Source organism: Chelonia mydas, chromosome 3 (assembly GCF_015237465.2).
Source record: "Chelonia mydas isolate rCheMyd1 chromosome 3, rCheMyd1.pri.v2, whole genome shotgun sequence".
Lineage (NCBI taxonomy): Eukaryota > Metazoa > Chordata > Testudines > Cheloniidae > Chelonia > Chelonia mydas.
Genome location: NC_057851.1, coordinates 177,343,930 through 177,356,617, shown reverse-complemented (window position 1 = coordinate 177,356,617; position 12,688 = coordinate 177,343,930). Strand labels below are relative to the sequence as shown.

General features: G+C 57.0%; 1 long non-coding RNA gene across 1 annotated transcript; it reads right to left on the bottom strand.

Annotated features, from left to right (window-relative positions):
- Positions 1–6,134: 6,134 nt before the first annotated feature.
- Positions 6,135–12,529, bottom strand: LOC122465224. Its single transcript, XR_006289901.1, has 2 exons — positions 12,473–12,529; positions 6,135–6,215 (listed from the first exon to the last, which is right to left on the bottom strand). It is a non-coding gene; the product is annotated as an uncharacterized LOC122465224 (long non-coding RNA).
- Positions 12,530–12,688: the final 159 nt, after the last annotated feature.

The window sequence follows — 12,688 nt, the reverse complement described above, 5'->3', positions numbered from 1 at the left end:
AAATTCTGAGATCTATGCTTCTAGTTCACTGTGACCCTCCACATAGCCCTTCTCTCTCTAGGGCCAGGGTTACAGTCTACTGAGCCCTTTTCATCATAAGTCAGCAAGGAGGTTGGTGAGAGAACTCCCACAGTCTCTGTTGGCCCTATGGGCTTATTCCATAATAGTTTAGCCTCCTGTCCTGACAGGGGCCTATCTTCTCCTCCCAGGAGATGTTTCTGTAGTGGTGGGTTGGGGGGAACCCAGGCCTGCCTTCTACTCTGGGTTCTGGCCCAGGGACCCTAATGGTAGCGGTTGTTGGGAGCCAACCTTTCGCTGCCAGAGTTGCTACATTTCCCTGGGCCACTTCCCCACAGCTCTCCTGCTTCTCTCTTACCTTAGGACTCCCTTACTAATGACTTGAGAGTATCTTCATTACTCAGCCCTTCAGTCACATTTCCATTCTCCTCAGCCTGAGGCTAGAGTGAGCCCTTTTATAGTATCAGAAGAGCCTTAATTAGAGTCAGGTGTTCACATTAACTTAATGGCCTCACCTGAGTCTTTGCAGGTTAATTGGAGTCAGGTGTTCTCATTAGCCTGGAGCAGCCCCTGCTCTGGTCAGTCAGGGAACAGAAACCTGCTCATCTAGTAGCCCTGCCTTTGGCTCCTCTGCTGAACCTGACTGGCCTGGAGGAAGGAGGGAGACTGCTGCTGCTGGGCCTTGGGCTCTTGCTGCTGCCCTGGCTGGGCCAGACACCATCCACCCCCCTTCTCTGCTACCTGGTTGCTGGCCAGCTGCTAGACTCCCCCCCCACCCCCATGGGTGCTGCTACTGTTCTAACTACAGCCCTGGGGGGCTGCTTTGCTCCCAGAGGGGGGGAGTGAGGGACCCCTACCCAAGCTATTGCTGCTGCTGCTGTAGACACCACCACCACCACCTGTGAGGGGTCCTTTCTGCCTGCCTGGCCACCGGGCTGCTGCCTGGGGCTGCTGTTGCCTTTGCTACCTGGGAGCTGCTGGGCACCGAAGGAGGAGGGGAAGAGGCCATCTGCTGTTGGGGGAGCACACAGGGACTCTGCAGACTGCTGTGAAGGGGGCCTGAAGGCTGAGTAACTTTTGAACTGTGCTCTTGTGGTGGGGGTTTTGACTGTGTGTGTGGGGACACAGGGGGTGTGGCGTGGAGCCTGCCCCCCAATCCATCTGTGTGTCCCCCCAACCCCCACCACCATCGGCACTGCCCCCTCCATTACCCCCAGTGGACACTTACCATCTGCCTCAAGCTCCTGCCTCTGGGACTCCGCTGCTTGCTTGGCTTGACGTGCCCTTTCTCCACCTTTTGGGCCTGAAACAGCAGCCAGCCCTTACTGACTTTTTTTTGTGCAAGCACACGTGGCCCCGCCCCGGACTGACCCCCTTCAGTAAGCCCCAGCTTTGTCCCTTGCTACCTGCCCTATTTTGCCCCTTGTAGCCTGTTGCCCTCCCTTTTACCCCAGCACCTCACTAGCTTCAGTTTGTTTGCCTGCCCTGCCCTTTTCCCTCTGCAGCTTTTGTTTGTTTGCCCCGCCCTGGCCTCTGAAGCTAGCTCCTTGGTTCCCTGTCCTACCTCCAGCCTGGTTCTCCCCCCTCCCCACGTGGTACCCCTGCCCTGATTGTGCGCCCATGCCCCCTTCCATGCGCTTGTGCCCTTCTCCTGTTTGAGTTTGCCCCATCTCACTGTATCCCCCTAACGTTATGATCCCCCTCCCCTAGTGCAGCTAGAGGAGCTGGATTCCTATCCTGAGTCGATGACGGTCCCCTACAAGCCCTTGATAGCACCCCTGTCCAGCCCACCCCTTTTGGCGCCCTCCTCCCCTGCCTGCAGCCTAGTGCGGAGAAGTGGTCGACCTGCCTCCCCTTTCCCCTCCTCTCTCTGGTGTTGATGTTTTCCTCTCCCTCCCTGCTCATTATGGCGGTGGACATGGCAGCCTCCATGCAGCCCCAGCTGCCCCTCCCCCGCCTGTCCCTCCATCACCCCCCCAAGACTCTACCTCAACCGCTGCCAAACCACCTGCCACTGACCCCGCTGGGGTGCCGGCAGCGGCAGCCACCGGGGTGACTTCCGCTGCTGCCACATCCCTCGCCCCCTCAGATTCTGGGGGAGCCCTCCCAACTGGCGGGAAGGGCCAGGGTAAGAAGAGGAAGGGCCCCACTAAAAAAGCCAGGCCCTTCATGGCAGGCACTGCCACGGCATCCCTACCCACTGCTTCCTCCACCAACTCTGCGGGTGCCCGGCCCCCAGGGCGTATGCCCAAGTGGCAGCAGCCCACCCCGCCTGCCGCTACGTCTTCTCTCCTGCCGACCACCTCCGCTACCATCTATAGCGGCCGGGGCCCCTTTCCCACCATGACCAGGAAGCACGGCGTCCGTTGCCTCCTGGTGCCCACCTTGCCCCATGTGGAGACCTATGTGCAGACGTTGGCGAGGGTGCTGGGGCCCATGGCCATTGTGGTGGCCTCCAAAATATATGGCAAGGTCGTCGTCCTCTTAGCATCAGAGGCCGCCGCCCAGGAGGCAGTGGAGAAGGGCCTGGCAGTGTGGGGGAGGGGAGGGTGTTTGTCCTCCTGGAGCCGCTAGAGGACCTGGGCGTCCGCCTGGGTCCTGACTTTCGTCCCTCCCTTCCTTCCCAATGCTGCCCTATTACCTGCCCTTTGGACCCTGGGGAAGCCCATTTCTGTCGTGTGCCCTCTCTCACTGGGCTGCAAAGACCCCACCTCCGTCACGTCCTCTCGTTCCACCGGCAAGTGCAGCTTCGACTGCCGCCGGCGGCACGTGGTGGAGAGGCGCTTGAGGGGTTTCTTGGTCCCCTACCAGGGGCCCATTACTGGGTGCATTATTCCACGGGGGAGGGGGCCTCTGCCGGGCGATGGGGCACGTCCAGAGGGACTGCCCCTTGGCCCGGCAAGGAGGGGCATCCGGGACCCTGAAGCCCTGGCAGGGCGCCGGCCCCGTCATCGCCGGTGCCTGTGGCTGCCCGGTGCCCGGAGCCACCCCTCCTCCTACTCAGTCCTCCAGTGCTCCCGCTTGGACCCAAGGGTTGCTTCCCCCAGCATGCCCAGTTGAGCGGGAGAGCCCCACCTCTGCTGTCTGCAATCCAGCGGGGCCCCCAAAGGAGGGTGCGGTAGGGATACCGCAAATCATGGGAGAGGGCCCGCCCCAGAGGTAATCTTCCCTCCCTCATACCTCCCCGCCGCTGCCGCCCACAGTCCCCAAGCCATCGCCCCTGCCCCCTGACCCAACCCCTGTTAGTCGGCCCCCCGATGATGCCATGGAGGGCTGGGACCTAGTCCAGGGGAAGTGGGGCAAGCGGAAGGCTCGAGCTCCGCTCCTTTCCACTGATGCGGAAGCCCCCCGGAAGACCAGAAAGGAGGCTCTGATGCTGAGCCTTCTGCCTTGCCCTTGGGTGCGTTCCAGCTACCGGTACCGGCTGGGGAAGACGTGGCAGCACTGGAGGGCAGTACCATCCCTCCATTGGAGTCCCTTCCCTCCAAGGCCCCCGATGGAGCCCCTCCTGCCCCATTACCGTCTGGAGCCCCTGTGAGCCCCGAGGTGAGCATTGCTTCGGGCACTGGCAGGGAGAACTCTGGGGTGGTGGAAGGTGAGCTCCTTTCCATCTACGAGGAGACTGAGGCCCTCGGTCTGACCCCGGACACCCAGGGGGAGGACAACCCTCTGTCAGCGGGCCTCAATCTGAGCTACCTCACCCCAGCTCCCCCCTTCTCCATGCTCCCTCTCCCTAACCGCTGCTTCCATTCCTGCCTCCGAGGGTTCCCTGGGCTCCTTCATCTGCCCGGCCACGGGTGGCACCCTGCTGATGGCCGCCGAGCCTACTTAGGCGATGGCCGGTGCCATGCGGCTGGGAACCGAGCCCCCATGGGATGTCTCTCGTGGGCATGGGGCAACCAACCTCCTTCCTGGGCGGGGACCCCACTGAAGGCTGTCCACCTTTTGATGCCATAGCTACTATGCTGTCCATGGAGCCAGAGCCCGGCATCACGGAGGGCCCCCTTCCATCCCCCAGATTCCTGAGCTTGACCAAGACGGGCCATTTCCCAGCGGCCTGGCTACTGGGGACCAGGATCCTCTCCCTGACTCTGCTCCCGATCCCTGCCCTGCTCTTACTCTGGATCCCTGCCCTGCCCCTGATGCCAACCCCGTCCCTGTCCCCTCCACCTCCCGTGATACCATTGCTGCCCCTGGGGCCATCATCTCCTCACTCCCAGAGGATAGCCCCCAGGGAGCGGCCTCTGTATTTCCCTGTCCTGACTCACCAGGGGTGCTATCTTCCCTCTGCCACCCCCAATTGAGCCGGGGTTTGAGGGGGGCTGCGTGGCGCCAGCCCATCGGGCGCCACATCAGGTGTCCGCCCCTTGCCTGCCCATCTCGGTGGGCCATGGGGCTGTGTCAGTGGTCCCTCCGGAAAAAAGTTGGGGACTAGTGACCCCGGCCCCCCATACGCTGCGAGAGGAGCTGCGGAAGTTCCTTGAGAACGTCCGTGGCTCCCGTAACAGGGTGCAGCTCGCTCTCCAGCGATGGGGGGACTTCCATCAAATCCTCTGGGCCACAAGGGCCCTCATGGGGAAGAGTAAAAGGGCCGGGAAGCAGGCCACTGTGGCCTACCAGCAGGTCCGCCTCTTCTGTGACTCCTTACTCACTTACGGGGTAGGTCACAGACTGTTGTGCCGTCCGTTGGGAGCCGCGAGCGTCCCTGCCAGCGAGGATCCCCCCAGCCCTCCTCATGGCACCTCTCACCATCACAACGTTGAACACCCTGGGCTGTAGGATGGGTCTCCGCAGGTGCCAGGTGCTCTCCTTCCTTCGGGGGGGGAGGGGGCCTACTCTGTGGTTTTCCTGCAGGAGACCCATACGGATCCGGCTGCTGAAGACAGCTGGTGGCTGGAATTGGGGGACAGGGTCTACTTTAGCCATCTCACAGTTTGTACGGTTGGAGTGGTGACCCTGTTCTCCCCTGACCTACGGCCCGAGGTGCTGGGGGTCACCGAGGCTGTGCCAGGTCGCCTGCTGCGCCTCCGGGTCCGTGTGGAGGGGCTCTTGGTCAACCTTGTTAACATCTATGCCCCGACATCAGGCCTGGGGCAGTTGCATTTCTTTCAGCAGGCGTCCGCCTTCCTCAAGATCCTCAAGAGTGCCTGGTCCTGGGCGGGGACTTTAATACTACCCTCGAGGAGTGGGACCGCTTGGGGACCGAGCAGTGCCCAGCCGCCGCGGACGTCCTCCGGGAGATAGTCGACCATCACTCCCTGGTGGACGTCCTATGTGACCACCACCCGGACGACATCTCGACATTCAACTTTATCCGGGTGGAGGCCCATCAGTCGCGCCACTCCTGGTTGGACTGCATCTACTTATAACGTTTTCACCTTTCACGGGCCCACTCCTCCAGCATCTGGCCGGCCCCTTTTCCCATCAACATTTAGCCACCTTGACAACCTCTCTCTGCGCAGAGAAGCTGGTGCCGGCCTATTGGCATTTTAACAACAGCTTGTTGGAGGATGTGGGTTTCGTGGCATCCTTCTGGGAGTTCTGGCTGGCCTGGCGAGGTCAGCGGCATGCCTTTTCCCTCGGCGTGGTGGTGGTGGGAAAGTGTGCGTGCCCGGCTCTTCTGCCGTGACTACACCCAGGGAGCCAGCCGAGGGAGGGATGCGGCTATAGGGCAGTTGGAACGGGAGGTCTTAGAGCTGGACCGGCGTCTGGCTGCCAGCCCTGAGGATCCATCCCTCTGCGGGGCATGCCGGGAGAAGCAGGAGGAGCTCCAGGCCCTCGAGGACCATCGGTTCCGGGGTGCCTTTGCTCGATCCCGCATCTACCTCCTTTGGGAGATGGATCACGGCTCCCGCTTCTTTTACGCCCTGGAGAAAAAGAGGGGGGCCAAGAAGCACGTCACCTGCCTCCTAGCAGAGGACGGCACCCCCCTCACGGATCTGGCGGAGATGTGCGGGAGGGCCAGGGCCTTCTACGCAGGCCTTTCCTCCCCAGTTCTGACCGATCCTAATGCTTGCAGAGTGCTCTGGGACGCATTCCCGACGGTCAACGAGGGCGACCGAGACCGGCTAGAGCTGCCTCTCACTCTGGCTGAGTTCTTGGAAGCCCTCTGTCACATGCCCACCAATAAATCTCTGGGCATGGACGGGCTGACCGTGGAGTTCTACCGCGTGTTCTGGGATGTCCTTGGCCCAGACCTAGTCACTGTCTGGGCCGAGTCTTTGCAGAACGGGGTCCTCCCTCTTTCGTGCATGCGAGCCATGCTCGCCTTATTGCCGAAGAAGGGGGACCTCCGCAATTTATGAAATTGGCGTCCCATCTTGCTCCTCAGCACGGACTAGAAGGTCGTAGTGAAAGCCATCTCGCTGCGGCTGGGGTCAGCGCTGGCGGACGTGATCCACACAGACCAAACCAACACTGTCCTGGGCCGCACCATCTTCAACAACCTGTATCTGGTCCGGGACCTCTTGGAACTCAGGTGTAGGGATGGTTTGTCGTTCGCCCTCCTGTCCCTGGATCAGGAGAAGGCATTTGACAAGGTGAACCACGGAACTCCTGAGCACTCTGCGAGCATTTGGCTTCGGACCCCAGTTTGTGCATTTTCTCCAGGAGCTGTATGCCTCCGCAGAGTGTCTGGTCACGCTCAACTGGACCTTTGGGTGAGGAGTATGCAGGGGTGCCCCCTCTCGGGCCAGCTGTACACTCTGGCGATCAAGCCCTTCCTCTGTCTTCTCCGCAGGAGGTTGACAGGGTTGGTGCTGTGGTAGCAGGAGCTGCAGCTGGTCCTGTCGGCGTACGCCGACCATGTGCTCCTTGTGGTCCAGGACCCGGGCGACTTGGCACGGGTGGAGGCTTTGCAGGCCATCTACTCGGCAGCCTCCTCCGCCCGGGTCAACTGGGTCAAGAGCTCTGGCTTGGTGGTAGGGGACTGGTGGCAGGGGAGCTCCCTTCCACCTGCACTTCAGGCCACCTGGTGGAGCACGGGTCCGCTGCTCTATCTCGGCGTTTACCTTTCTGCCTCGCATGCATCTCTGCTGGAGAACTGGCACAATTTAGAGGGCAGGGTGATAGAGCAGCTCCAGAGATGGACAGGACTACTCCAGTGCCTCTCCCTTCAAGGGAGAGCGCTGGTGCTTAATCAACTAGTCCTGTCCATGCTCTGGTACCGGCTCAACACCCTAGTCCTGGCCAACCTCTGGACATCGATTCTGGAGTTCTTTTGGTCAGAACTGCACTGGCTCTCTGCAGGGGTTCTCCATCTACCCCTAGAGGAGGGAGGGCAGGGCCTGAAGTGTCTCCACACTCAGGTCCATGTCTTCCGCCTCCAGGCCCTGCAGAGGCTCCTTTATGGTACAGGTAGCCCAGTGTGGAGCGTACTGGCGCACGCCTTCCTGCGCCACTTCCGAGGGTTCCGATATGACTGGCAGCTCCTTTATCTCCATCCAAGAGGTGTTCCGCGAGACCTCTCCAGGCTGCCGGTCTTCTACCAGGACCTCCTCCAGACTTGGAAACTGAGGAAGGGGGGGTAGGAAAAAACAAGGGGAAATAGGTTACCTTGCATAATGACTTAGCCACTCCCAGTCTCTATTCAAGCCTAAGTTAATTGTATCCAATTTGCAAATTAATTCCAATTCAGCAGTCTCTCGCTGGAGTCTGGATTTGAAGTTTTTCTGTTGTAATATCGCAATTTTCATGTCTGTAATCGCGTGACCAGAGAGATTGAAGTGTTCTCTGACTGGTTTATGAATGTTATAATTCTTGACATCTGATTTGTGTCCATTTATTCTTTTACGTAGAGACTGTCCAGTTTGGCCAATGTACATGGCAGAGGGGCATTGCTGGCACATGATGGCATATATCACATTGGTAGATGTGCAGGTGAACGAGCCTCTGATAGTGTGGCTGATGTTATTAGGTCCTGTGATGGTATCCCCTGAATAGATATGTGGGCACAGTTCGCAACGGGCTTTGTTGCAAGGATAGGTTCCTGCGTTAGTGGTTCTGTTGTGTGGTATGTGGTCATTGGTGAGTATTTGCTTCAGGTTGGGGGGCTGCCTGTAGGCAAGGACTGGCCTGTCTGCCAAGATTTGTGAGAGTGTTGGGTCATTCTTCAGGATAGGTTGTAGATCCTTAATAATGCGTTGGAGGGGTTTTAGTTGGGGGCTGAAGGTGACGGCTAGTGGCCTTCTGTTATTTTCTTTGTTAGGCCTGTGCTGTAGTAGGTGACTTCTGGGAACTCTTCTGGCTCTATCAATCTGTTTCTTCACTTCCGCTGGTGGGTATTGTAGTTGTAAGAATGCTTGATAGAGATCTTGTAGGTGTTTGTCTCTGTCTGAGGGGTTGGAGCAAATGCGGTTGTATCGCAGAGCTTGGGTGAAGACAATGGATCGTGTGGTGTGGTCAGGGTGAAAGCTGGAGGCATGTAGGTAGGAATAGCGGTCAGTAGGTTTCTGGTATAGGGTGGTGTTTATGTGACCATCATTTATTAGCACTGTAGTGTCCAGGAAGTGGATCTCTTGTGTAGACTGGACCAGGCTGAGGTTGATGGTGGGATGGAAATTGTTGAAATCATGGTGGAATTCCTCAAGGGCTTCTTTTCCATGGGTCCAGATGATGAAGATGTCATCAATATAGTGCAAGTAGAGTAGGGGCGTTAGGGGATGAGAGCTGAGGAAGCGTTGTTCTAAGTCAGCCATAAAAATGTTGGCATACTGTGGGGCCATGCGGGTACCCATAGCAGTGCCACTGATTTGAAAGTATACATTGTCCCCAAATGTAAAATAGTTATGGGTAAGGACAAAGTCACAAAGTTCAGCCACCAGGTTAGCCGTGACATTATCGGGGATAGTGTTCTTGACGGCTTGCAGTCCATCTTCGTGTGGAATGTTGATGAAGAGGGCTTCTACATCCATAGTGGCCAGGATGGTGTTATCAGGAAGATCACCGATGGATTGTAGTTTCCTCAGGAAGTCAGTGGTGTCTCGAAGGTAGCTGGGAGTGCTAGTAGCATAGGGCCTGAGGAGGGAGTCTACATAGCCAGACAATCCTGCTGTCAGGGTGCCAATGCCTGAAATGATGGGGCATCCAGGATTTCCAGGTTTATGGATCTTGGGTAGTAGATAGAATATGCCAGGTTGGGGTTCCAGGGGTGTGTCTGTGCGGATTTGATCTTGTGCTTTTTCAGGGAGTTTCTTGAGCAAATGCTGTAGTTTCTTTTGGTAACTCTCAGTGGGATCAGAGGGTAATGGCTTGTAGAAAGTGGTGTTGGAGAGCTGCCGAGCAGCCTCTTGTTCATATTCCAACCTATTCATGATGACAACAGCACCTCCTTTGTCAGCCTTTTTGATTATGATGTCAGAGTTGTTTCTGAGGCTGCGGAAGCACTCTATGTAGAAGTCCAGTCTGCTGTCTCGACCTTCAGGAGGAGTCCACCTAGAATCCTTCTTTTTGTAGTGTTGGTAGGGAGGTCTCTGTGGATTAGTATGTTGTTCAGAGGTGTGTTGGAAATATTTCTTGAGTCGGAGACGTCGAAAATAGGATTCTAGGTCACCACAGAACTGTATCATGTTCGTGGGGGTGGAGGGGCAGAAGGAGAGGCCCCGAGGTAGGACAGCTGCTTCTGCTGGGCTAAGAGTATAGTTGGATAGTTTAACAATATTGCTAGGTGGGTTGAGGGAACCATTGCTGTGGCCCCTTGTGGCATGTAGTAGTTTAGAAAGTTTAGTGTCCTTTTTCTTTTGTAGAGAAGCAAAGTGTGTGTTGTAAATGGCTTGTCTAGTTTTAGTAAAGTCCATCCACAAGGAAGTTTGTGTGGAAGGTTGTTTTTTTATGAGAGTATCCAGTTTTGAGAGCTCATTCTTTATCTTTCCCTGTTTGCTGTAGAGGATGTTGATCAGGTGGTTCTGCAGTTTCTTTGAGAGCGTGTGGCACAAGCTGTCAGCATAGTCTGTGTGGTATGTAGATTGTAATGGATTTTTTACCTTCAGTCCTTTTGGTATGATGTCCATCTGTTTGCATTTGGAAAGGAAGATGATGTCTGTCTGTATCTGTACAAGTTTTTTCATGCAGTTGATAGATTTCCACTCCATACGGCTAAATGCAGTGCCTTGCATAAAGACAGGTTTCAGAGTAACAGCCGTGTTAGTCTGTATTTGCAAAAAGAAAAGGAGTACTTGTAATTACCCTGTAAGGTATTTACCATCCTGATTTTACAGAGATGATTCTTTTACCTTTTCTTCTATTCAAATTCTTCTTTTAAGAAACTGAATGCTTTTTCATTGTTCTTAAGATCCAAGGGTTTGGGTCTGTGGTTACCTATGCAAATTGGTGAGGATTTTTATCAAACCTTCCCCAGGAAAGGGGGTGTAGGGTTTGGGAGGATTTTGGGGGGAAAGACGTTTCCAAATGGACTCTTTCCTAGTAATATACCGGTTAGACGTTTGGTGGTAGCAGCGAAAGTCCAAGGGCAAAAGGTAAAATAGTTTGTACCTTGGGGAAGTTTTAACCTAAGCTGGTAAAAGTAAGCTTAGGAGGTTTTTATGCAGGTCCCCACATCTATACCCTAGAGTTCGGAGTGGGGAAGGAACCTTGACAGACCCCCCAGGGAGCGGCCTTTGTGTTTCCCTGTCCCGACCCACTAGGGGCTGCTATCTTCCCTCTGCAGCCCCCTATTGCCCCAGAATTCAAGGCAGGCTGCGTGGCACCAGCCCATCGGGCGCCCTGTCGGGGGTCCGCACCTTGCCTGCCTGTCTCGGTGGACCATGGGGCTGTGCCAGGGGCCCCGTCAAGGGATGACCAGGAAACAGTAATCCCATCCCCCCATGCAGTGCGAGAGGAGCTGCAGGAATTTTTAGAAGACGTCCGTGGCTCCCACAACAAGGTACAGCTTCCTCTCCAGCGATGGGAGGACTTTCATCAGATCCTCTGGGCTGCAAGGGCCCTTATGGGGGAGAGTAAAAGGACCGGAAAGCAGGCTGCTGTGGCCTACCAGCAGGTCCGTGGCTTCCGTGACTCGTTGCTCACCTATGGGGTAGGTGACGGTTTTCTGCGTGGACCAGTGGGGGTTGCGAGCGTCCCGGCTAAAGAGGATCCCCCCCAGCTCTCCTCATGGCACCGCTCATCATTGCAACGTTGAACACCCAGGGCTGTAGGATGGGTCTCTGCAGGTCCTAGGTGCTCTCCTTCCTTTGGGAGAGGGGGTACTCTGTGGTTTTCCTGCAGGAGACCCATACGGATCTGACCACCGAAGACAGCTGGTGGCTGGAATGGGGGGACAGGGTCTACTTTAGCCATCTCACAGTTCATACGGCTGGAGTGGCGACCCTGTTCTCCCCTGACCTACAGCCCGAGGTGCTGGGGGTCGCCAAGGCTGTGCCGGGCTGCCTGCTGCACCTCCGGGTCTGTATGGAGGGGCTCATGGTCAACCTTGTTAATGTCTATGCCCTGACATCGGGCCAAGAGCGGCTGCAATTCTATCAGCAGGCGTCCGCCTTCCTCAGCACCTTGGATCCTCAAGAGTGCCTGGTCCTGGGTGGGACTTCAACACCACCCTCGAGGAGCGGGACCGTTCGGGGACCGAGCAGCGCCCGGTCGCTGTGGACATCCTCCGGGAGATAGTGGAACATCACTCCCCGGTGGACGTCTGGCGCGGCCACCACCCGGATGACATTTCCACGTTCACTTTTGTCCTGGTGGAGGCCCATCGATCACGCCACTCCCAGTTGGACCGCATTTATTTATCAAGCTTCCACCTTTCACGAGCCCACTCCTCCAGCATCCTTCCGGCCCAATTCTCTGACCATCATTTAGCCACCGTGACGGCCTCCCTCTGAGGAGAGAGGCTGGGGCTGGCCTATTGGCATTTCAACAACAGCTTGTTGGAGGATGTGGGCTTCGTGATGTCCTTCCGGGAGTTCTGGCTGGCCTGGTGAGGGCAGCGGCGTGCCTTTCCCTTGGCGCAGTGGTGGTGGGACCTGGGGAAGGTGCGGGCCCGGCTCTTCTGCTGTGACTACACCCGGGGCGCCAGCCGACGGAGGGATGCAGCGCTAGAGCAGTTGGAAAGGGAGGTCTTAGAGCTGGAGAGGTTTCTGGCCACCAACCCTGAGGATCCACCCCTCTGCGGAGCATGACGGGAGAAGCGGGAGGAGCTCCGGGCCCTGGAAGATCATCAGGCCCAGGGTGCCTTTGTTAGATCCCGCATGTGGAGATGTGCAGGAGGGCGAGAGACTTCTACGCAAGCCTTTTCTCCCCGGATCTAACCTATCCTAACGCTTGCAGAGTGCTCTGGGAGGAGCTCCCTATGGTCAGCGTGGGTGACCGAGACCAGCTAGAGCTGCCTCTCACTCTGGCCAAGTTCTTGGAAGCCCTCCATTGCATGCCCACCAATAAATTTCCGGGCATGGACGGGCTGACCGTGGAGTTCTACCGCATATTCTGGAGTGTCCTCGGCCCCGACTTAGTCACCATCTGGGCCAAGTCTTTGCAGAGTGGGGTCCTCCCTCTTTTGTGCAGGCAAGTTGTGCTCACCTTATTGCCAAAGAAGGGGGACCTCCACGATTTACAAAATTGCGTCCCGTCTTGCTCCTCAGCCCGGACTACAAAGTCGTAGCAAAAGCAGTCTCGCTGCGGCTAGGGTCCTTGCTAGTGGACGTGGTCCACCCAGACCAGACCT